Source organism: Delphinus delphis, chromosome 3 (genome assembly GCF_949987515.2).
Source record: "Delphinus delphis chromosome 3, mDelDel1.2, whole genome shotgun sequence".
NCBI lineage: Eukaryota > Metazoa > Chordata > Mammalia > Artiodactyla > Delphinidae > Delphinus > Delphinus delphis.
Window position 1 is genome coordinate 39,346,809 of NC_082685.1, and position 24,075 is coordinate 39,370,883.

General features: G+C 41.8%; 1 protein-coding gene across 2 annotated transcripts in view; it reads left to right on the forward strand.

The window, feature by feature from the left end:
* Window positions 1–24,075, forward strand: part of EBF1 (EBF transcription factor 1) — a 398,056-nt gene that overhangs the window by 277,895 nt on the left and 96,086 nt on the right. The gene's annotated exons all lie outside the window — the stretch shown is intronic.

The following is a 24,075-nucleotide window of genomic DNA, read 5'->3' on the forward strand; positions in this document are numbered from 1 at the left end:
AGACTGTGGGGCCTGTGTGCTGGGGATCTTCAGAGGGCCTGCGGAGTGTACTATCGCTGCTCTTCTGAGTTTCAGGTTGTGTTGACCTGAATGTAAGGCCTACCGTGGCGTCAGTTTCTCTCTTTTTTTTTTCCCCCGTGGCAAGAAGCGGCGCCCTCAAAAGCTGTAGTGCAGGGACCCTGTCAGCTTGCATGCGCTAACACTTTATTATCCAATGATCTAATATGCAACGAGGCAAAGTGCTGCTGCTCATCATTCTGACATAGAATGCTGGGAGAAGTGACTAAATTACTTTCTGGACCATTAGCGCTAGCAGCTATGGTGAACTCACCAGCAGCATTTATGCAAATGCCTGTGAATACACTACTGGCTTTGTTAGGGAGCCGGCTGACAAGCAGTTTAAATGCTCATTTTATTTTAGGGGACATCTTTTTTTTTTGGCGTGCATGTGTTTTTCTCCCTCCCTCCCTCCGCTCTCTTCCCTTGCTGCACTGTTGGGGCACTTGCCTTCTCCGGGATCATTGGGCAAATCTGAGCGGGTCGGGCGCCTGGCCAACACCCTTTCTGGGAGTGGGGTTAAGGCCCTGATCTGCTGTTCTTCAGATCAAGGTAGTTTTTTTTAATTGTTATGAATTTGTACAAACCTTCATATTTATTTGAAAAATCAGTAGGACTGTATTAATCAAGAGTTTTTATTTTATTTTATTTATTTTTTGAGAAACAGTTTGAACTTTTTTTTTTTTAATTGGGGTAAAATTTCTTTACAATGTTGTGTTAGTTTCTGCTGTACAGTGAAGTGAATCAGCTATGTGTATACCTATATCCCCTCCCTCTTGGACCTCCCTCCTCCCCTTTCCCCCTCCATCTGGGTCATCACAGAGTTTTGAGAAGATGAACATTTTACTGTTCATGAGTTCTGACCTGAGGACTTAGTTTCCTGGCTCAAGCATAGATGTTTTAAAACACCTCGCTTTTTAAAATGGAAAGCGATTGAAATTTAGCTTTGTGAGCATCAGATACGAATGAATTAAATTTCCCTTCACAGTAATTACAGAGATTGACATGTGAAGTATAATGGTGCCAGGATCCCAAAATAAAGCAGAAGTGGAGTTTGGTCAAACTGAAAATCCTTTGTAGAATAAAGAGTGGTGTTAGACTTGCTGGGCCTATCTCCTTGCTGTAAGTACAGCAGTAGAGAAAGAATCAGATTTTCCCCACCACCAGTCAGTTCTGACCTTTCCATTGTAGTGGCCCCTTCCAGCTGCCCCTGACAATATGGTGTTATTCTTGCTCTTTAGCATTTGACCTTCTTTAATCCTTTTGCTCCAGACAAGCAGTTTTTGCTGCTGTTGGTTGCCCCTGGGTATCCGGCCCCATTGACTCCCAGCTGCACTTAAATTTGTTGTTTTCTGGACATGTGGAGAAAGACAGTTCAGGCTTGGGGAGATTACTCCAAATTGAGAGACAGCATGGAGCTTCCAAAGAAACAAGAGACTCCCTCTCCTCCCTTCTTTGTAATGAGGCCCTAAGAAGTGGCTAGTAAGTGTCCGTTGGATCTAATAGGACGAGGATCGGCTGTCTGACTGGAGAGCTGGGTCCAGTCCTGACTCTGCCGTTAACTAGCTCTGTGACTCTGGGAAGGTCCCTTTGCTTCTCTGGCCTCAATTTTTGTATGTTTTCTCAGAGCTGGGTGGGGCCGTCTCTAGACCTTTTAGCATGCACTATTTTTTGGTGCTCTGGACTGAAGCCATTGACGCGTGCCTTTGCTCATCTGATACCTCCTGAGGTGCCTTTGGAGAAACAGGTCTTCAGGAGAACAGAGAAATCCACTGGCTGTTTCTAGTGTAGCCCTCTCTTAGGTGTCAGTAAGAGATCATTCTTATGTCATGTCAGTAATGGATCATTCCTTCCTCCATTCCTTCATACTAAGCATCTATTACATGCCAGACGGGGAGCTAGGTGCTGCAGGAGCCCAGGTAGATACAGTGCCTGTCTTCACAAAATTATGATGTAAATAGAGAAGAAAGACGCTAAACACAACTTACAACTAACTCATCAGACTTGTGTATAAAAGGGGGACCGTAGGGCTTCCCTGGTGGCGCAGTGGTTGAGAATCTGCCTGCCAATGCAGGGGACACAGGTTTGAGCCCTGGTCTGGCAAGATCCCACATGCCGCGGAGCAACTGGGCCCGTGAGCCACAACTACTGAGCCTGTGCGTCTGGAGCCTGTGCTCCGCAACAAGAGAGGCCGCAATAATGAGAGGCCCGCGCACTACGATGAAGAGTGGCCCCCGCTTGCCACAACTGGAGAAAGCCCTCTCACAGAAGCGAAGACCCAACACAGCCATAAATAAATAAAAAAGTAAATAAATAAATAAAAGGGGGACCGTAAAAGGAGTGAGGAGAAGTGAGGTGTCAGGAAAGACTTCTTTGAGGAAATCTCATTTATGCCAAAACCTAAGAGATGAGTAAGTTTTCCCCTGACAAGGGGACAGAAACAAATTTCCAGGCAGATGGAATAGCATGTGCAAAGACTGTTTTGCTTAGGTGAGTTCAAGGAACCAGAAGCAGCCTGTGATGGTTCCTGTTGCTCTGGCCACTGAGAGTGACAGGAGACAAGGCTGGGGAAGCTGCTGAGGGTCAGATCACGCAGGCCTGTGTGGATGCTCAGGCCGTGGTCAGAGACAGTTGTGAAATGTCACTTCTGGGGGCCACGCAAGCCTTTTAAGAGCTCAGTGTCAATTACATGGACTCCTAGTGTGTCGTAAAAGCCCAGGGCAAGATTGCTCTGAGTGGCTTATAACCTTGCGCTTCCCTGCCAGCCTTTGGAAGCTCATGACGGAGATGGCTGTGCCTTGGAGCTGTCCCCCTGATCACTTCTCATTCTATTAATAGTGCATGTGTTCAAAATAAGAAGAAAGTCCAACATTTGGAGAGTTCTCTTTCCAGATGGTTTTGGCTTATTAATTTTCTTTTTTCATAAGTAGCTAAGAAATTTACTTTCTGAACTTGTAGAGACTTACCTGGACAAGTGAAAATAAACTAAACAACAAAGAGAAACATGCTGTCCCAAGTCTCTCGCTCCCCTCCCACTGTGGTCAGTGACTGAACACACAGCTCACGCTGAGTGAAGAGCCACTGAAGTACAGACGGTCATCTAACACACGCTTCATATTCCAGAGAAGGAAACAAACCTGGAGAGAGCATGTCACCTGCTTATGCTCACATTGCTAGTTTCCGTCCAAATCCATTTAGAGCTCTTTGCTCTTGCCCATGGTATGCTGGCTGGCAAGTATGGATTTTAGGAGTTGCACAGATGTCAGAGGGCATGGGGTCCATCCCTGATGGCTTTCCAGTTCTGGCTGGCCTAGGCTTACACGAGTCTCTCTGCGATTCTGGGGATCATGAGAATAATGTCTGTAAAATCTCACCAACTTCCTGACAGAATGCAATGCACCTTCAAAACACAAGGGCAGAGGATGAATGCTCAGAGCTTTGCATTTGGACAATGGCCCTTTATAGGACTGGTGTTGGTGCAGAACTCCAGCCAGCCCCACTTAGGTAAGAGCATTTTGGTGAAGGGTCTCGTTTAGCAGAAAAATACGAATGTCATCTTTTGTTACTGAGGGTGGCATGTTAACATCTTATCAATTGATTTTCCTACTTGAAAAAGCAAGACAGACGCAAGAACAGAACATTAGGGTTAAGAATATCCAGATGTGTCATAAAATAGAGGAAGGAGGCCCCAGATTTTCAAGCATCAAATCAGGCCTTTTTCTTTGAGCAGCGGGGAAGGTGTCTTTTGTCTTCCCTTGCAATAGAAAGGACCCGGCAAGAAGTCAAGATAATGAACAAGGATGTAAGTGAAGACTGATTTTCAAAGTATCCCTTGAGTAATCCATAAAGCAGGTAACACCAGAAATCCTAACACTGGGGATTTGGTAGCCAGCAAGCTCTCGGCATCAGGCAGATTAAAGAGTTCATGAGCCACAGGTCACTGCTAAGCAGGTGATCTACTTTATCTTTATTTGAATATGACACCAGCAACAGCATTGCCGACAAAGGAGAAACAGTGCTCAGACTTTGCTGCCCTGCTTAATAGTGACCATGCCAGGGAGTAATATGTATTCTTTTTCTTCTTATTATTGCTGTTGTTGATATTTGGGGACTATTATCAGCTCACATTTTTGGAGCATTTACTGTGTGCCAGCACTGTGGTAATCATTTTATTTATATCATGTCATCAAATCCTCCAACAAGTCTTCTAAGCTATAACAGTTATTATCCTCATTTGACAGGTGGGAAAACTGGGATTTAGAGGGATTAATAACTTACCCAAAGGCACAATTAGAGTTGAAACTGGGAGTCAACCCCAGGTCTACCTAACCACAGAGCTCTGTGGAATAGTGGCACTAACTATAATGACACAAACACTCATTGAGTCCTGACTGCATTGTGCACATAGTGCTGTGGGCACCCTGCTGTAAAGATGAGGAAAATGAGACTAAAGAGATGTTAAGTAACTTGCCCAGAGTTGCACAGAAAATAAGTAGTAGATCTAGGATTCAAACCCAGAGAGCCCGACTTCAGAGTCTGTACTTTATAGACTACTTGCTCTATACATTATGCTGGTATTCTTTGCATCTCTTATCCTACTGTTCTTATTTTTCCTCGATACAAGTGAGGCAGTTTTGCTGGTATCTTAAACAGACCTTTCAAAAGTTAGCCCAGATATATCTTTTTTTGTTTCTCATGGGCATATTGTATAAGTTTACCTTAGAGTTCATTTCCCTTCAACAGCCTACTTTCCTCATGGCTGTAGTCAAATAAAGAAAATGCTGGTTTTATTTGCTGACTGGTATGTTTTCCGTGGGGCTGGCAAGATAAGAGGGAGACTTGTAATATTTTATTTATTTACAAGGATGTTCTAATTCATCTAGAAGTGGTTTGCTGACCATATGGACTCCCTGGCATGCATACAAGGTAGAGAAAAAGGAGACCAGGAGAAAGTGTGAGATTTTGAGTTAGATGACAGTTAGGGTACTAACAGTCTCCTTGTTAGGGCACTGAAGGGTTACTAAACCTCATGCCACAGGGACCATGGGAAACGGAGATGGATTCGGGGAGGCAGTTTTCTTCTATGAATTTCTTGAGAAACCTGTGAATTGTGGGAAACTTCCAGTATTTGGTATTTTGTGTGACCTAATAAATGACTGAACCACACCTAACTTATTTTAATAAGCACACAGTGTCAGGGGAGGGGGTGGGGTGACAGAATAGTGCTTTCTGCCTATGTTTTGGACCAAAATGACAGAACTTTTCTTTAAGCCTAATTTTTTGTTTTTTATTTGGTTACAAAAGCATCATAATTCCAATCGTGTTTATCTGCATAATTGATTGTTTCAAGCCAAGGGCCTCTTCCTAATTACTTTCTACTTACTTGAGAATATGAAAGGATTCAAGTGATGTGAATATGCAGATGAGAGCTTCTATGTACTGGTCATAAATCTTATTAAGATGAGATATTTAGGGGCACTGACCAGGAGTGGGTTTGAAACATTTCTTTGTTTGAACATTTTCATTCACGCATGCAGAAATATATGAAAACAGAGCACTGTCCCTACTTTGCCACGTGACCTCCACTATGTACTTTGATTTCTTTGGGCCTCAGTTTCCTCATCTATTAAGTGGGGCTGGGGACAGGGAGCTTGATGAGCCCTTTAAGCCCTGATGATTTGTTGTTTGAGCCCAGCTGATCTCCTGAGCTGCTATACACACACTGCTTTGGTGAGTGACCACCAACATACCAAGGTAATGTTCACTCCACAGGACAGGTCTGAGACCAACTTCCTTTTGCCTTGGGCATTTCTGCAGGAGACTGACAGTGAGTTCCAGGAGGCCTGGAAAAACCACACGGTGTGGCATACACAGCCACTTGTGCCTTAGGTAGCTCTCACCCGGCGTTGTTCTCTCTGATTCCTTCAGCTGATATGGTGTAGTGTTGAATTCGCTTGGTTCACTGGTTAGCAGTGAGCTTTTTTACTAGGTTTCCCATGCAGTTAGGTGATAGAGAGAAAAAAAATCATTCAAAAAAGTTTTTAAAAACAGTTATGTCTATCTTAATGCATAAGCAAAAAACAAAATCAAAAAAACAAAGCACTCCCAAGTTGTGGTCTCGCAGCTATTCTTTTTTTTTTTTTTAACGTCCTTATTGGACTATAATTGCTTTACAATGGTGTGTTAGTTTCTGCTGTGTAACAAAGTGAATCAGCTATACATATACATATATCCCCATATCCCTCCCTCTTGCGTCTCCCTCCCACCCTCCCTATCCCACCCCTCTAGGTGGTCACAAAGCACGGAGCTGATCTCCCTCACAGCTATTCTTGCTGAGGGCAAGATTGAATTTAAAGAAAAAGTATAAAGAAAAAGTAAGTCAATGTAAACAAAAATAGCAACTATAATGTTAATTAAGTCATAGAGTAAGTGGTAGAGGATGGAGCAAAATCAGGACTGAAGCTTGAGAAACACTGTTTTGGAGGGCTTAGGGGTTGGGAGAAGTAATACTTTTCTCACGTCACCAGGAAACAGTATAGGACCCTGGGAAACACTTTTTTTTTTATGAGTCAAATATTGTTTTTTAATAGAAAACCTTTTTAGCTCAATTTACCATGAGAATAGACTTAATGTCCTCACAGGATTTTGAAAATCAAAATGTCTCCCAAGCTGTTACCTCTGTTTTTATTTTTAAACAAGTAGTGTCTGCATGTCAGAAAGCAGAAATTAGTGTGGAAAGGAGGATTTGAATCAAGGGAGAGCATCAGCCAGGGTCCACCCAGGCAGCGCATTATGATAATATATACGGAACCAGCTGGACGCTGAGCAAAGCTGACATTGCGTTGTCAGGGGCAGAATCGCCCATCAATTTCCAAGATAGGATTTGAGTTCAAATGACAGAAAGAGCAGCAACTGTGTTGAAACCGATGCATGGGGGAGGGGCGGGGCAGGCAGGAACCAGCCAAGCCTAAAGACAGGAAGTGCTGGTACCTCCGGAAGGGGGGTGGCTCTGTTTTCTCATCTGGCTGCTACCCTTCCTTCTAACCTTAACATCTGTCAGCAAGATCCACCTGGGCCCTTGCATGATTAGAGCCCAGTGCAGGGGGAGCTTACTGGTGCTAATTTTAACCCCCATGAGAATGGAGTGCCTGCTGCTAGAAGGGGGAGCAGAGCAGCTTAGGAAACCGGATTCCACAGAGCCACTGCCTTATCCAGTGAGGAAGCCCAGTGTGGGTGTAGTGGCAGTTAATAACCACTGGAAGATGTCTCAACTTTTTTTAAGCTAGTCTGTTTAATGCCTTAATATGTTAACAACTCTGATGATTCTTCTTTAGTTCGCTGGCTTATTCGTTCAGCATTCAGTCACTCAGCTACTTACATTTATTTACTCACTGCCTACTCTATTAGACAATAGAGATGCAGAGATGAACAAGGCAGCCACAATAGTTGACATTATGAGGTATACAGTCACGTGCATGTGCATATTTATGTGTCGATATAAAGCAAATGATTGCACGTAGAATTACTTAAATTGAAATAATGGTAAGCACTCTACAGGAGAAATAGAGACTGCTAAGGGAGCTTTAAACAAGGGAACTCAGCCAAGTCTGAAGAATCAAGGACACTTAAAATTTAAAATAAGAAGGAAGGAGTAGCATTTCGTCAAGCAAGGAGGAAAGAGCAATTTAGGCAGAGGGGAAAGCATATCCAAAATTCCACATGGGAACAAAATATTAGAAGCTTAGGGGAAGAGTAAGCTGGGACAAAGCGAGAGAGAGGCATGGACATATATACACTACCAAAGGTAAAATAGATAGCTAGTGGGAAGCAGCCGCATAGCGCAGGGAGATGAGCTCAGTGCTTTGTGACCACCTAGAGGGGTGGGATAGGGAGGGTGGGAGGGAGGGAGACTCCAGAGGGAAGAGATATGGGGACATATGTATATGTATAACTGATTCACTTTGTTATAAAGCAGAAACTGACATACCATTGTAAAGCAATTATACTCTAATAAAGATGTTAAAAGAAAAAAAAAAAAGAAGCAGCAGCTTAGGGGAGACCCAAATGGGAAAGTGGCTTAGGTCTTAGATCCATTTTTGAGAAAATAAATTTGGAAATTTCCCATAGGTTGCTTTCTCTTTGACCTGGAGAAGTGGGTCCAATGTATTTTCACAATCACAGGCTAACAGACCTCTTTGCCCAGTAAAATGCTAACTTTTAGACCAGTGTTTCGAGTGACGGTGATTCTGCCGTTACGATAGCAGCCTTTGAGCGTTTACTAACATCACGTTTAATGCTGAGCACTTTATATCATCTCTTTTAATGCTCTTAACCACCATAGGAGGGCACTACTATTACTCTCTCCATTTAGCAAATGAGGGACCCTGAAGCCATCTTTCAAAAATTTGGTTGTGGCCAAAAAGAAAAAAAAGAGTCAGATTTTTGTATCTGCAGCATTTGGACATCCAAGTAGCTGACGCAGTCGGCCATCACCACTGTTCTTTCCCACTCTTTAGTCATTGCTGATTCCCTCACGTTGGACTTCAGAGGTGGAGAGAAATTCTCCTGCCATTTGATCATGTAATATAATTCCTGCTTCAATTGAAGCAAATTGACGACGTTACTCAAAGGCAAATTGAAAAGCCAGATCTGTGCTAAATCCCCAGGGTACGTTAGTTGGCATGTGCAGTGATATATGGGAAGGTGCTTTTCTGGGTTAAGATAAAAAAATCCTGGTATCACGTCACGCTATCAGGCACCCCATCTCAACCACTCTGTGCCAGCCCTGCAACTTGAAATACTCAGTGGACAGAAATGAAACTTTATAGAAATTAGGTGATCATCATCTTTATCAGATGAATATGATGCCATCAGCATGATTCTAGCGTCCTCAGAAAAAAAAGAGATTTACCTGGAGAGGAGCAAGGGAAAGTCTAAGGCATGGATTGTAGGGCTTTTCTGCCAGCCTGCCTTGGGCAAGTTGGCTAGGAGATGACCTAGTAATTAAAATCCTGCTTAAACGTATGCTGCTGGTCAGTCATAATGAAGGCACCAACATGGGAAACCAGACGGTAACCAGAGAAGGAAAAGAAAAGTGAAACACAAAAGTAACACTGTCGAGACTGTGGGGCGCAGAAATAGAACTGAATTGGCCGAATACTTATCTGACCACTAAGCATGAAAGTGGAACCCACGTATTAATATATTTTTACCCCGATCTGTGCAATTAATATTTTATGTGTGAACATACGCTCCTGTGTTACTGGCTTATTTAACTGACAGTTGCAATCAGCAGGACGCCAGTTGTTCAAACCCACATTCTTCCCCCCTAGTTCGGGAGCGATGTACAGCAGGAGAACATGGGGAATAGAGGCAGAGACAGCGCCAGGTTTGGGGCTTCTTCTCAACACATCAGTTTCTTTCATCCACCTTGGGGCACAGCAATAAAAATGTCAGAAGACATACAAATAGCAGTAGACTCTGGCTGTTATTTGGAAGAATGATTAAAATTAATGTGGTTGGTACAAATCGAGAACTCTCTTTTATTCTTTGGCTACTTCTCTTTTGAGCGCAGTTGGGAAGGCAGCAGGCTGAGCAGGTCCTATGCGCTGGTTTGGAAGCAGATGCTTTTAGGTGTGTTATGTGTGGGGCTGTGGGAGAGGGAAATGAGTGCCAGAGAGGTTCCAGAGTGGTTTGTCATTTCCTAGTAGAGCAGGAAAACAGAGTTTGGGTCATTCATTTTTTTAAAATTTATTTAGTTTTGGCTGCGTTGGGTGTTCGTTGCTGTGCGCGGGCTTTCTCTAGTTGCGGTGAACGGGGGCTACTCTTCGCTGCGGTGCGTGGGCCCCTCATTGCGGTGGCCTCTCTCATTGCGGGGCACAGGCTCTAGGCGCGTGGGCCCAGCAGCTGTGGCTCGTGGGCCCCAGAGGGCAGGCTCAGTAGTTGTGGCACATGGGCTCGGTTGCTCCACGGCATGTGGGATCTTCCTGGACCAGGGCTCGAACCCGTGTCCCCTGCTTTGGGAGGTGGATTCCCAACCACTGCGCCACCAGGGAAGTCCATGGGTCATTCTTTGCTAAAATATTCTGGCTGAATCACCACGCCAGCTGTGCTCTTCCAGTAACTGTTATGTGCAACAAATCTTTAAAGTCAGACCTCAGATTCCTCTACCTTTCAACTTTGGCAGAAACCTAGAAACTCTTCTTGGTTTGGTTAGCTAAAGCCTGTGGAATCCAATCCTTGTTGCTCAAAAAAAAAAAAAAAAAGACGAGTTGGGGAAAATGTTAACTTACTGTTTTAGGATAACCTATTTAATCAGTAAACTTTTATTATTTTCTTTATATGTGCAAAATTCTATAATGAACACCACTGAGATGGATAATGTCCAAGTTGAAAATGAAAGTTAAGGGGAACTGCCCTACAGTTTAAAGATGTAAGTTCTCACAGTGCTGCTATCACTTATATTTGATGTTCGGACCCTTGACCATGGGTTTAGCAGCCCAACTTAACAGCGGTAGGAAAGCTTCTAAGCCTCAAAGTCTGGCAGTATTTTCAGTGTTCCTGTGTTTAAATTGGCACTTGTGGTATTATATTAGGATGCCATTTTTTTGAACTTGGAAACAGAAGAAGGTAAAGAGAGATTTTACTACAATTCATATGTGGGGCTGAGTCTTAGGGGGAAAATAACTTTACTTGGAAATCGAGTAGTAATATTCTGTAAAGTTAATAAATATCCACCCTCTATCTTGGGAATAAGGAATTTCACAACTAAGATTTTATGGGACTTTGGCTGTGTTTACATGGTCGAAGTTTAGCGAAACTGAGCAGAAATTTCAGATAAATACCAAAATTGAAGGGTAGTTTGGGTATTTTAAAGATCTGACTTTATCAACCAATATGGATTCTCAAAGTTTCAAGTTCAAGTGAGTCTCCAAGATTCAGTTACCTCATTTGTAAAGTGGAATTTAAAATAACATCTCCTTGCCCACCACTTGGGGTTGATATTAATTGTGATAATTATGGGCAACCCCTTTGAAAACATACCAGTGCTAGTTAATTGTCAGGTATTGGTTAAGTGCAGAGCACTGACCATCCAGTTTGTGAATGAATGAGGTCCCTGCCTTCAAGGGACGTGTTGATAGTTGGGTTGTTTTGCATATATGTATATATACACATGCCCAGCTGTATACACACACACACACACACATCTGTTTGTATACAAAGATAAAAGTTCAAGAAAAAGTGAAGTAAGTGACAAATGAAGGAGTTCACTGAAGTTTTCAGTGTTTTGTAGACTTGGGATAGAAACAGCTTCCCACAAAAGACCAGCCTTTCAGCAAAGTACTATTTGGGTGGAAGTGAGTGGTATAACCTCCTTGAAAAGAAATGGTGGAAACGTGCAAAGCGTGTTTGGAGACTGTATTTGGAGAGTCCGCCGTCATCATCTTTATTTTCTTCTTCCCGACCTTCCTCCTCCTCCTCTGGCAACTCCTCCCCACCTTCCTTCTGTCTCACATTTATTCATTTCTTCTCTGTGCTGAGCTCTGTAAATTTAGGTGAACTCATTTAAACCTCACAATAACCTCATGAGGGGGGTTCTCTTTAAGTATTATCCCCAATTAGAGTGGTAGAAACTGAGACATAAGAAAAGTAAAGTAGGGGCTTCCCTGGTGGCGCAGTGGTTAAGAATCTGCCTGCCAATGCAGGGGACACGGGTTCGAGCCCAGGTCCGGGAAGATCCCACATGCTGCGGAGCAACTAAGCCCGTGCGCCACAACTACTGAGCCTGCGCTCCGGAGCCCGCGAGACACAACTACTGAAGCCCCCGTGCCTAGAGCCCGTGCTCTGCGACAAGAGAAGCCACCGCAATGAGAAGTCCGCGCACTGCAACGAAGAGTAGCCCCCACTTGCCACAACTAGAGAAAGCCTGCCCACAGCAACAAAGACCCAACACAGCCAAAAATAACTAAATTAAATAAATTAATTTAAAAAAAAGAAAAGAAAAGAAAAGTGAAGTAAGTTGCCCAGCCTGGTAAGTGGAGAAGCTGGAATGTGAGCTGAGACCTCCTGAATCCAGAACCAGTGGTCCCAAGTGCTGCTGAGCCCTTCTTCTAGTTTGGGATAGGTGGAGGGTGAGGTTGGAAGGGGTGAATCAGCCAGACTTGTAAGGGTGGACTTGATCCTGTAGGCTAAGGGGAAACGACAGAAAGCTTCTGAGCAGGGCAGTATTGTTTTGAAAGTGGGCATCAGAGGCAGGTTAATCTGGGTTTTGGTATGTACGTGGGACTTAGCACCTAATTAATAATCTGATAGTAGAAATGAATCGTAAACAGGCAAGTGTGAGTACTTGCCCTTTGCAGTCCAGATAGAACAGCCCAGACTCCAAAGAGTAATTTTTGAGGTGGCCAAGTCAGTCCAACATGGAGTTCAAATGGAAGTGGAGCTCTCCCTCTTTTTTGCTCCTCTGTCTGGATAAGTTTGATGATACACATTCTGGTGCTTGTGACGTCACTGATCATCACCACGGAAACATCTGTGCTATGACAAACAGTGGAGTGCAGCATCACCGAATGTGTCAGCGAAGAGAGGAAACTGGCTCAAAACGATAAGGTTCTCAATAATAAAAGTTCACTCAAATACGTTAGCAGTAGCAGCCTAGGTTGTGGAGAGAAATGTAAGCAGTGCTATTCTGAAAAGCACAAAGCAAGAGTTGTGCATTACTAAAGGTTGGACAAGGTTGATTTTGAGATGCTGCTCACATTCAAAGCGTAGTTTCCTTAAAAAGTCACTATCTATGCTGTCTTGCATAATGACAGTAGAAATCCTTCAGGAGCACGGAGCTCGTCTCCCAGACTGCTTATAGAAAATCTGCACAGCGGAGGAGGGCTAGCTGGGGACTTCTGTGTTGTTCTGGGAGAGGGATTGAACAATCAGAGACAGAATTGACAGTGGTGTGGTTTGTGTCTGTTGTTTGATGAGTCGGTGGCAGTATTAGTCATGCAGTTTCAGAAATTAATAACTAAAAGATGATTGGCCCTCCAAGGATTTATAGAAGTTGCACGCTGATGGATCAGATCATGGACTGAATCCAGCTCTAAGTCATATTTAGGTTTGGTTTGCATGTTGCTTTAAGAAACTATGTATTTGTTGCTTTACAATTAAAAATGAAGATGTTTTATATGAAAATCTGGATGTGCACATTCTCTTAATATTCAGAAGAGCTGGTAGGGCTGGTAGTACCACATTCTCAAATGGAAACAATTAGGTTAAACTGAGAAGTTGTGTCCCTCTTGGGTAGGGGATACACTCTACAGTTGGCCACACTCCCCACCTCTCCCACTGTGTTGCCTCTAGCCCATTTTATTTATTTACCTTCCTGCCTGGCCCTGTGAGCACTTGATTTTGTGATCACTGTTGGAGGGATTAGAGGTTAATTGTTCCTAGCACAGTTTCTGGCGTGTGGAGGGCACCCCGTAAATGGTAGCTCTGTTTATTCTCTGTCAGTGACAGGCTCAGTTATTTACACTTGAACCATAGATCAGCACTGTTCCATAGAACTTCCTGTGATGATGGAAATGTTCCATAACTGTACTGTCCTCTGTGATAGTCACTAGTCACATGTAGCTCTTGACCAATGTGGCTAGTGTGACCCAGAAAATAATTTCTATTTTTATTGCATTTTTGTTAATTAAAAATTAAATTTCAATAGCCACATATGGCCAGTAACTACCATATTGGGCAAAGCAGATTTAAGTAATGGGATTGAACATCCGATGCAGTGTCCTTGTTTAGGATAAAATGTGGAGAATAGGTGCTAGGACTGTGTTTGGTCAGCATGTCTATTTTACAAGAGATTACTTATAGCGGGCTTCATCAGTTAGGATCACCTATTTGGTACCACCCCTTATCACCTGACTAGAATTCTTGTCCATTTAAGGAGCCAGATACATATGTTCTACGAGAGTTATACCAATAAACCTAAGTCGTCCTAAGCTTGAATGGGAAGTCTCACTGCTCTCTGCCCCCTGACCTTTCATCAGTTAAGGGTATTGCGTATTTATAATAACTAGACCTATGTGTATAAAAGCCTACATTTTTGATTGGCTGCTTGCTGCTGCCATTCGTGGTGGCATAGAGGCAGGAATTAGGGTCACCAAGGGGGCTATGGAAAGCCGATGGAGCCCTGCTAGACTGCTAGGGGGATCCTCTCTTCTTAGGGCTGGGGCTGCACAGGCTGCTGGCTCTTGCGTTTCCATCACAAGCATGAATCCAACACACCTAATGACCACATTGCCCTAAACCAGCCACAATGTAGGATTCTGAATGATCCCTCTTTCATGCAGCTTCTTTATTCCTTTGCACCTTGGTTTGCTTCACTGAGCCCAGCAGTCAGAACCCTCCCCTTTCCTTTGTCACAGGGTTGGAAACCCCAGAACCATCTACCAGGCTCTGGCCCATTGACAACTTGCCCCAAGCCAGCTTTTCCAACTGAGAAATGAGTAACTTCACTGCTTCCAGGGATAGATGCACAGGAGGGCAAAACAAACATCAGCCTGTTTCACTGAAGATGGAGCTCTGAATTACAAACCCCCTCCCCTGAGAAAGCCTCCTTAAAAACATAGAAAACCTAATGAACATGATAGAAACAGCTGTTGTAGCTAATTTTATCAAACGGTGACTAATCCTAATCCTCTTGAAATGGAGAAAAAGAACAAAGCATACATGAATATATTCTGCTTGGATCATTCATCCAGTCAGAATTATACGTCATCTCTTCTTAAAGTCGGATCTGCAGAGAGGATACAGGTCTTGCTTTTCTATCTTTATGTGCAAACATCAATGTAAACCCCTATTAGGACAGTGAATGGAATGAGTCCTAGAATTCAATAGGAGGAGGAAGACAAAGCCCTCTAACAAAAAAAGTAGATTCTCCGTACGTTTAAATTCCTTCTTAGGAAAATTCTTCGCAAAAATATTTACTAGAAAAAGACCAAGTTGATGTCAACTGAGACTAAGTAGCGAAATGTTAAACTATCTGCACACATCTCTGTTTTGAATGCTGAATTTAGTCTGACTCCCAGACACAAGAAGGCTAAAAATTCATATTCAGATAAGGAAAGGCAAACCTTGGAGAACAGATGGAGCAGAGTTCAGCATAAAGGTTTAATCCTATCAGGCCGATTCCTGTATGACCATCTGGATAATCCGGCACACACATTCAAGGCCTGTTAAAAATACGGCTCCAGCCAAGATTAGCGTCACAGATTTTCCACTAGACTTGCTCATATTTGACTTTATGATTTTCCAGACCCAGGAAGATTGCTTGCAAATAAACACTTGAGGATTCCATGAAGAAGCAGTGACATGTTTTTTTTTTTTTTTAACCTGAAAATTGTTTCCTTTCTTCACAATATTGGGTGTCCTTTTTTGGAAAGTGACTTTCATTTCCATTTCTTCCCTGACTTTCATATCTAGAACTTTTCTTATAACAGGATAATCAGGAGAATTGGGCTAAAAATAATTTTGTGCATGAAAGTTCTCATCAGGAAGAAAAGAGTTATTTACCTACTGTATAATCAGAGGCAAGTGAATTTACTATTGTTGCAACAAATATCACAATTGGACCCATGAATAATTCATTTTGAGGATTCTTCCACCCTCCATGATAATTTTTCTCTGTTGCTTTGCAAAGGGGTGGCTGACAGTCATAGGACAAGAAAAAAGAAAAACTGATGGCATTATTTGCTGTGAGCTGCTCTAGGATTAATATTTTGTACATTTTAATTTTGGATTTGACAGATCAAACTTGAGGTGGAAAGCAGTACATTCTCACCTCTTTGAGTTATAAAATTCTGAGCTCCCGAAATGTTTTTGTTTATTTATTTGTTTGTTTGTTTATTTGTTTATTTATTTTTGGCTGCATTGGGTGTTCGTTGCTGTGCGCAGGCTTTCTCTAGTTGCGGCGAGCAGGGGCTACTCTTCGTTGCGGTGCGCGGGCTTCTCATTGCAGTGGCTTCTCTTTGTTGCAGAGCATGGACTCTAGGCGTGCAGCCTTCAGTAGTTGTGGCACGCGGGCTCAGTAGTTGTGGCTCGCGCGCTCTAGAGCGCAGGCTCAGTAGTTGTGGCACACGGGCTTAGTTGCTCACGGCATGTGGGATCTTCCCGGACCAGGGCTCGAGCTGTGTCCCCTGCATAGGCAGGTAGATTCTTAACCACTGCGCCAACAGGGAAGCCCTCCTGAAGTGTTTTTAACAAACAATTTTTGCATATTATGAAACAATGCTGTGTTGCGTGTCATTAAATCAAAAAGCCATAAACAAGTCTTTCAGGTGCAATTTAGAAGTTACAGGTACATCAAAATGTCAAGATTTTTCACTGTTAAATTTTTAAATCACCCTGTGTAGTGAACCTGCACAAAGTTCTGGATCACAAATAGACAAACTCAGAAATCCCAAAGTGCTTGTCCTGGAATATTCGGATTACGATTGTTGCCCCAGGATTTCTGTACCAGGATTTCTGTCCTTCCCTTGTTCAGATCTATGTCCACTCATTGTTGAGGAATTTTGCTAATTCAGAACAGAATAAGAAATCTGCAAAATAAATGGCAAGTAGATATGATTTGGACTTGCTCTGTATTTAGCAAATGGCATAGTTTGGAACTTAGGTATTCTGCTAAGTTCAGATACACCTAGACAGCCCCACTGGGTTAACTCTGCCTTGATGTAGATGGATATTAGATCCATGTTTCCATCTAGCGACTATGAATTTTTCCTTCACTTGTTTTCTGAGAGAGCCATTAATGTCAAAGCAAAGGGCTTTCTTGCCAAATGAAGTCACTTTGGAATAAAGGATGAAAAACACTTGAAATTCTTGAACTCCTCATTTAATATTTAATAGATTTAATTGCATCTGGTGTTGAGAAATATCTATATCATGGGTTACAGTTCTCTTCAGAGTGACAAACACACCATCACACACAAACACCCACATACACACAGGGGGTTGGGAGAGAGAAGGAGGGAGGCTCTTTTGCATATATAATATGTGATTCTTTGCCAAGTAATATCTAGATATGCTGGTGGATGGGGCAATAAATGCAGGCCAATAACAAAACCAACCCAAATAAAAACCCTAATAAACAATAAAATGCTTAACTGCATAAAGCAATTACTAAAGAAAATAAAGGAAGGCAGAAATAAATCTGGTTAGTAAAGTTAAAGTAAGAGCGTAAGTGTTACAAAGACTGCTCCATCTTGAGTGAGGAAGCTGTCAAATTTGTTTATCTGTTTATTAGTTGGCTAGGAGTCTGTGGTGAGGTTAGCATTCTGAAAGTGAAGTTTGCACCCTCTGGTGCTAGGGTTCAGGTCAGGCATTATAACTGCTACTGGTTTCTAAGGCTTCCAGTTGGAGGGTGGGTGAACCCAGAATAGATTCACTTCCTGTACATGGTGAAAATATACAGAGCCAGGTTTCCCAGGAGGGTCAAACCCTCTGTTTGCCCTCCTCCCTGGCCAGCAGCTACTGGATGTCAGGATCAAAGAATGCAGGTGTTGCTCCTGATGAGCTGTGAGCAGTCAGGAAAATCATCATTTCACTTTAGGAAAGATAATAGTTTTAGCAAAAATAATAGTTCCAATTAAACAGGAAGGGCAGATAACTGTGCACTGAGTCCAAGTGGGGGTACTTTGTGTCCCCATCCATCTCTGAAACAGGCTTGCTCCCAAGCACAACCTTACCAAAATCAAGTAGATACAAGGGAGAAAGGCCTGAGAGTTTATGAGGTCACAGGTGTCCCATAGAAATGAGCTGAGCTCGTGGGTTTCGCAGCATTTTCTGCCAAGTCTCAAGAGTTTGGGGCAAAAACATTAAAGTTAATTCCTCATTTCTGAAAAGATTGCCATTAATATTCATTCCAGGCTAATGAGAGCCTTAAAAAAAATTCTACTTTGTAATTACTGATGCCAAATTCACCTCCTCAGTAAGCTTAGCTATGTTAGCAAGTCACTGGGTTGGAAATTTCCTAGGGAAGTTTTACAATCTGCCTCATGATCTGCGATGGTGAGACTATGGTGTATTCTAGTAAATAAACTCTGGTTAGTGGGGAACTGATGATGACAGTAATTGTTATTATAGCAACTAGCGTCCTATGTGCATGGAACATAGTAAAACAGCAATACCCAAGCAGGCACTTTCTGCATTTTGCCAGGAGTCTGTGAGGTGGGTACCACCACTGCTTAGAGCGGGTGACTCAGAGAGAGGGTAAGCGACTGCTTCAAGGTCGCACTGGGTGGTAGATGTGGAACTTGAAAAGCTGGAGCTCTGGCCCATTTTCAGATGCTATAATACCCTGAACGTTAGAATCAACTTAACATAGTCGCATCTTTCTGTCTTTACTCAGAAGCCATTAAGGGCTGGTGCTGGCATCTTCACCTCCATTGTAAGCATCAGTATCTGCTCTGTAGAAATGTTCATCAGTAGTAGAGAGTTCTGGTTAACAGAATGCTGGAAAAGGAGGGTTTCCATTTTTTTTTTTCCATATACCATACACAAAGAAAATGGAAAATAACATTACCTCCACTTCAGTGGAACTTTATCTTGAGATTTGGAGTGGGATTAAAGCATTTCTAAATTTGTACCTTTTACCAACTGATTGAGCATTGTTTCCCCATGGCATTTAAACACAGGGATGGAGAAAAGAGCCAAACGACACATCTCTAGTGAGGCTTCTGTAATGGGACATCGACTGTCACAAAAGCCTCATTTTGGGGATAAGAGATGGTAAATGCTGCACCCGGGTCATCTATACAGCTACCCCAAACAAGTGAGGTCTTGATCACAGTACAAAGAGATTTCAGAGGCAAAAGTAAGAGCAGCCCCAGGACCCTGTTGATAGCTGCGCACACCACTAATTCACCTCAATGGGCAGGCACCTCTGAGCTCAATTAACCCTTATTCCCAAGGCCCCCCATAAACCCCGAGGTAAACATGGTTCTCCCGGCCCTGGCTTTCTATCAATGAAATAGATCATTGCTATTGGAGGCTGAGGGGCGATTCCAGTTTATAAATTCACCTCGCTAATAAAAAGCCTGATACTTCCAGTGTGGGTGAGCAGGCATTCGAATCTTGTAATACTAATTCTATAAATCAGAAAATTTCAAACTGCTGAGGCCATCCGTGATTTCTTCTGCCTTCTGTGGCTTTTGGAAGGAAATATAAACCCTCTGGAAGTAGAGCAGGTGATAGCAAATGGCCCCTGGTGCAATTGTCTGCACACAGAACATTAGTTGTTAAATATGTACTGGAGCCTGAACGATTTCTTTCTTTCGTGTTTTTTTTTTTTTTTTTTTTTTCCCCTCGTTCTACCCTCTCTTTTCCTTCTCACCGCAACCATTGTTCAGAAGCAAATTGGAAATCTGGTAATTAGGCCCTGACTCAGGGTGTAGTATTAGAGTTCCGAGCCAAAGTTCAACACCCTGAAATGAAATTTAAACCAATTAATCTGTTAGATTTTTATCGCTTGTCCGTGTTTTCTCAGCAATTCCCCCAGCACGTGGCCTTTGATCAACTCTCATACAAACGCTAAAATGTGTGCCTGCTGCTAGCAAGATGGGAATGACATTAACATGGTACTCATAAAACAATCAGAGCAGAGAAGCCCTCAAACAGGCAGGGCATAGTAATATTTAATAAAAGCGCACACATAATCTTCAGAATTAGCATTTTGCGCCTTGCAGTACCTTTGGGAGAAGAGCTTTTATTTGTGGAGTGATCATTATTATAACAAAGAAGAGCTACCTAATAATTTCCACTTTAACTCTGCAATGTGCCACGAGCATTTCAGAGCCATTATGCTAAACTGTGGTGGTATAATCATGTTATTGTCATAGTTTGAAGGAAGGAAAAATCTCCTTTACTTGGGTGGCTGTTGTGAGTGGGAGGAGAGGTTTAAAAAAAAAACAAAAGAGAAAAAAACACCCAAACTTTTATTTTTAATGAGATTTAGAACCAGGAATTGGCTTACTGTCCTTGTGGAGACCCAGAGTGTGAAAATTCATTGGCGAGGAAGAAAGACTCTTTCATTAATTAAATCAAGATTTGGCCGGTAAAAGTGGTTTTGTATTCAAATCCACTCCTCTCCCCCATTCCATAATATTTCCTTGGAGATAGAATTGTATTGATTATTACACTCCTGGGCTGGATTGAACTCTTTCATGAGTCTTTTCACCTTCAGATTTCACTGAACACATCCACCGTGACTATTATAAACTATCTTCCCTCTGCATCTCTCTGGATATCCTGAGTGAAAGAAAAACAAGTCGTTGCAGATGTTCTCCGAGCTTTCTCAGAGAAAACACACCCCAAGAGAAGACGGAAGGGGAGGCTCAGGATCTGTTACTTAGCACATCTGAGCTTAAAAAAAAAAAGTAGTATCAATTTGCTCTAAAACGTATAACCTTTATGTCGCACAGAATTAAACGCTCTGCTGTTATTTTTTTAATTAAAACGTATTACCTTAGTATGTGCTCACTGGAAAAATTCAAACCATATGGCTATCTATAGAGTAGAATTTAATAGTCTCCTTTCTCTAGTCACCTTCCTTTTTCATATGGACCCACTCGGGACAGTTCGTGTACATCCTTCCAGACTTTTGTCTGTCATACCTGTTCACACATACCTACACATGCTCATGCATATAGGCTAATAGATATCAGTTTTTAAGTTAACAGAATCACACTATTCATCAGGCTACAAACTGATTTTTGTTTTACTTACTGACATATTTTGACATCTTTCCATGTCAGTTTATAGAAAATTTTTTTCGTCCATTCTAGTGATACTCCACACATCCTATGATCACTCCCTTATTGGGGGCACCTAGACGCTTATACTGTTTACTGTCGATACTACAGTGAACATTTGGGTACTTGTTATTTTAGGCACGTTTGCAAGTACTTCCTGGGCTGCTTTTAGTCTGGCAAGTTTGTTTGTGACTAGGGTCAAAATGTAAGATGGCAGCCGATGAGTTAAATTTAAGTCCATAAACATTTTGTTTAGCCTACACATTAAAAAAAATATATTGAATTAGTTGCCAGCATTTAAAGATTGGGAAATTTCACATAAAAATCTGGGCTCCTGGCTTCTTTAGAAAGATCAGAAGACCAGGTCACACTGGGACTGCCTCTGTGCGGGGATACCGATGGCTGGAGATTCCCCAATTCGGTACCAGCAACCATCCATCTCATGCTTATTCTGAGACCCTGAGCTGCTGTATTCATTCGTGTTTCTTGCCTTGGCCTGTATGGATTTGTGAGTTCTTAACAACTGCTCTTGAGCCTGGTTCATTTAGCTAGTCACAGTGTCTTCTACCCTGCATTATTGACATTATAGCATTCTTCATTTGCAGGACTGTCTCATGCATGAAAACTTAGCATCTTTGACTTCCAGGTACTAAATGCCAGTAACATCCCTTCCTCACCCCTCTCTCTCAGTGGGTCAGCCCATGATTCCTTTACATATTTTCCAATCTTCCCAGTGGGGGAGTGCCACAGAGCTTCCTCTCAAGACTGCCATGACACAGATGTATAGGAGCACCTTTGGAACCCTTTGAGGTCTCAACTTAGAAAGGGCTGCCCGACCGACTTGTTCTGAGAATGGCACTTAGTTCCCTAAGCAGGGATAGTGGATTGTGTTGAGCATAGAGGTAGGATGGATCCAGGGGTGCCACTCTTTTCCTTTAGTACTTCCTCCAGCGCTTTTTGTTCCTCCCCCAAAACTAAGAAGATGGTATTGTATATTGTTTCCTCACCAGTTTTTCTCTTGAAACTTGATGCTCACTTACCTCTGACTAGTTGACGTGTACCTTTTCTTCTGGATGGTTGAAAACATCATCACTTTCCTTAGGAAATGTTTGAACACATACGCACACATCTATACATATATGTACTTACATGCCTTCTATATCCTACAAATAACAAATGGAAAAAAGAGAGCTGGGGTCAAGTATAAAATTGGCAGTTCTTGACCATGTTATTATAGCTTCTTTACAATAGGAGAGTCTGTCAAAGATAAACCAACACGCCCTTGTGTCTGCTTTTGTGCAACGATGAGAAAGCCTGGAGGAGTCCATACTTAACTAAAGGAACATGCTTGTGTGATTAAAAAATAAAATTTAAAAAATTAAAAGAAATCCCAAAGCTAATACAGATAATAAACACCAAGATTATTTTGTGTTTATGAGGGCAATCACAGGGTCAGCGTTTAATGATACCGTTGGATTCCACACTTTGCCATCAGGCAGGAATCTTTCAAGACCAGTTCAGTTTAACCAATATTCTAGTCTTCTCAGAAGTATCCGGGGATATAGTAATACCTGTTCTACTCCACTCTAGCAACTAAGTACTTATACTGAGTTAGAAATTAAGAATTAAGATTTTGAGACATTAACTAGAATGTTTCCAAACTGCTTATATTTTAAGAATTTTATATAGTTGTTAAATGTAGTTTATTTCTCTTATAAATTGCTTGGAATCATGCATCATATTCTATCATTAGTTTAGGAGTACTCAATTATGCATTTAAACGTGGTTACTTTTAAAGGAAGATTTTACAAAAAAGTCCTATGCCTGTGGAACATTGATCACAACCTTTATATGTGTCAAAAATTGAACAAGAATTTTCAAGCCGTGAATCATTTACATTTCCTTGATTAATTATTTTGTTTTTAGGAGAAAGTGGGGGAGAGAAAAGGCATCTGAACTGGCCAGTTTTAGTTGTAAATGCATTGCTGTGAGTTCAGCCAACATGAAATGTTTAGTTTGGATATTTCCAAATTTCTCTGTGCAATTTTATAAGATAAATTTGACTCAAAATCAAACCCATTCTGCTTGTTTGTGTGGTGGCACATGAGCAATGGTTCCAGCGGGCTGGGCTTCATATTTTCTTTTCTTCTTGCAAAAGTTAAAGCATGACATTTTGCCAAATTTGACAAAGTCCAATAATTTTTTTGCCAGTTTCTTCCTGTTAAAATTAACTGGTGCTCTCATTGGCTTCAATACTTGGAAAGTCAGTCTAGGGTACTTAATAAACATTTTATTAAAGAGGAGGGTCTCATTTTCTCTCCTTAGACAATATCTCCTTTGCTTTAGAATTTTGCTTTGTTCCTTTTCATAAAAGTGATCATGAAAACAGCAGCATGGCATTGTGGAGTTAACAGTCCTCAGTGGTACGAAAGTACTCTCTGAGAGATTTCATTTTTGCCTAGTAATTCTGTTGAAAGCACGCCATGCTCATCAGGCAAACCACCTCTAGTGTGTTTGGAATCACAGTATTTGCAAATTATTTCCCATCTCCAAGGGCCATTTATAATGGAAAGAAAGGAGATAGGAAGTTTTGAAAAAGCCAGTTCTTGGGTTTTATGCCTGGGAATGACAACAAAGCAAAGGTCATGGGACTTTCTGTGGTTCAGCCCTGACTCAGCTATTTGGTTACATAATTCACCCTGAGTGACCTGCATACTTTGCATCTATAAAATGGCATCCATGACATTTATTGAAAAAAACTTAGTGACTTTTATTCAGGAATATTGCTCTGTTAGTGGTACAGACAGAAGGCATGGAACAAGAATGATGTTCTGCTCCAGCCTCCTTTCTTTCTTCCCTTCCCATCAAACAGCAATGTTTATCTAAAAAATCTATGAGCTTTCTTTTCAGGAGATGTATTTAATTATGAAGCAATTCTATGAGGTTTCCAGTGTATTTTAAAACATCACCCATTTAAAAAAAATCCTTAGCATTTCATAAATTAAATTTTGCTTCTACGTTTTATTTCATAAGATTTCAGGTTTGAAAAAGATTTGGGTAACATATATGTATCTTAATAGAAACAATGAAAAGCATGCTTTTAAAAACTGAAATTGCACCCTGAGGTTTCAGGTCCTAATGTGACTAGGAAATGCTGAGATCTTGAGGGACTTTCTGTTCGTGAAAAGATAAAAGATTTTTTTTTTTTCTTTTCCTCAAG